The 2194-nt window shown below is 36.0% G+C and overlaps 1 protein-coding gene across 3 annotated transcripts in view; it reads left to right on the forward strand.

Annotated features, from left to right (window-relative positions):
• The window catches only part of mgp (matrix Gla protein), a 3227-nt gene extending 2855 nt beyond the window's left edge, over positions 1-372 (forward strand). For all 3 annotated transcript variants that reach the window (XM_051713794.1, XM_051713796.1, XM_051713795.1), the window contains one exon: positions 1-372. This exon is cut by the window's left edge and continues 258 nt beyond it. The gene's annotated coding sequence lies outside the window, so the exon portion shown is untranslated.
• Positions 373-2194: the final 1822 nt, after the last annotated feature.

The raw sequence follows: 2194 nt of genomic DNA on the forward strand, positions 1-2194 counted from the left end.
TCCTCTGTGTCACTGCCATGTTGCTAACATTCACTCGCTGATTTATGAAGGGCCAGTTAGCCCAGATATTTACATATTACTGACATTTGCTTTCATTTACATATTATTAACAATGAACAATTATTCAAAGCACAGTCTGTATTTCTGTATTTCTTCTACAAGTTTGTGGTTGGAAAAGAAAGAGTTGTCAGAATAATGTTAAATACTGTATATATATATATATATATATATATATATATATATATATATATATAAATATTTCACATGCAAAAAAATCAATTGATATGTGTTCATGGTCAAACAGATGTTTTGAAATGTCTTTCTTTATCTCTGTAGTGGTTTCAAAATTAAACTACTGCAAACCTCAACTCAGCAATCATCTTCTGTCATCTGATTATTATTGGAAATGAGTTCAGGAACTTTTGCTTGAGCCCACAGTTTGATTTTGACCTCTGAATTTCATCTGAAAATTCACGTGGAGATTGCAGAATTATTTTACAGACTTTGCAGCCGATGCACTTGAACTGTTCTCAACTTAGAAGGTAAAATTACACAGCTGCTGTCCAAGAACATGGCTTCTATGTGAATAAATAGCAACACAACATTGCTGGTGGAAACAGGAAGTGCCAGAATCCAAAAATGCGTTCCAATGTCCAGATGTTGATGTCTGTTCAGCAATTGAACTCTTGACCAGAGCCACGAGCTTCAGCACAGACATGACAAGATTCCTGTACACGCATATTACTGCATTAACTGTACACACACACATTTTTGTGTTTCTGTACACACATTACTGCATGTCAACTGTAGACACACGCATTACTGCATTTCAATTGTATACATGTATTTCTGTTTCAACTGTACACACATGCATAACTGCATTTACTATACACATGCATTACTGCATTTCAACTGTACACGTGCATTACTGCATTTCAACTATGCACACGCATTACTGCATTTCAACTGTACACATGTATTACTGCGTTAACTGTACACACGCATTACTGCATTTCAACTGTACACAAGTATTACTGTGTTAACTGTACACACGCATTACTGCATTTCAACTGTACACATGTATTACTGCGTTAACTGTACACACGCATTACTGCATTTCAACTGTACACATGTATTACTGCGTTAACTGTACACATGCATTACTGCATTTCAACTGTACACATGTATTACTGCGTTAACTGTACACATGCATTACTGCATTTCAACTGTACACACGCATTACTGCATTTCAACTGTACACATGTATTACTGTGTTAACTGTACACACGCATTACTGCATTTCAACTGTACACATGTATTACTGCGTTAACTGTACATATGCATTACTGCATTTCAACTGTACACACGCATTACTGCATTTCAACTGTACACATGTATTACTGCATTTCAGCTGTACACATGCATTACTGAATTTCAACTGTACACACGCATTACTGCATTTCAACTGTACACATGTATTACTGTGTTAACTGTACACATGCATTACTGCATTTCAACTGTACACACGCATTACTGCATTTCAACTGTACACATGTATTACTGTGTTAACTGTACACACGCATTACTGCATTTCAACTGTACACATGTATTACTGCGTTAACTGTACATATGCATTACTGCATTTCAACTGTACACACGCATTACTGCATTTCAACTGTACATATGCATTACTGCATTTCAACTGTACACACGCATTACTGCATTTCAACTGTACACATGTATTATTGCATTTCAGCTGTACACATGCATTACTGAATTTCAACTGTACACACGCATTACTGCATTTCAACTGTACACATGTATTACTGTGTTAACTGTACACATGCATTACTGCATTTCAACTGTACACACGCATTACTGCATTTCAACTGTACACATGTATTACTGCATTTCAGCTGTACACATGCATTACTGAATTTCAACTGTACACACGCATTACTGCATTTCAACTGTACACATGCAGTAATGCATTTCAACTGTACACATGCATTACTGTGTTAACTGTACACACATGCATTTCTGTATTTTAACTGTACACACATGCATTACTGCATTAACTGTACACACGCATTACTGTATTTCAGCTGTACATGCACGCATTACTGCATTTCAATTGTACACATGTATTACTGCGTTAACTGTACACACGCATTACTGCATTTACTATACACAT

This window comes from Myxocyprinus asiaticus, chromosome 13 (genome assembly GCF_019703515.2).
Source record: "Myxocyprinus asiaticus isolate MX2 ecotype Aquarium Trade chromosome 13, UBuf_Myxa_2, whole genome shotgun sequence".
NCBI classification, from domain to species: Eukaryota; Metazoa; Chordata; class Actinopteri; order Cypriniformes; family Catostomidae; genus Myxocyprinus; species Myxocyprinus asiaticus.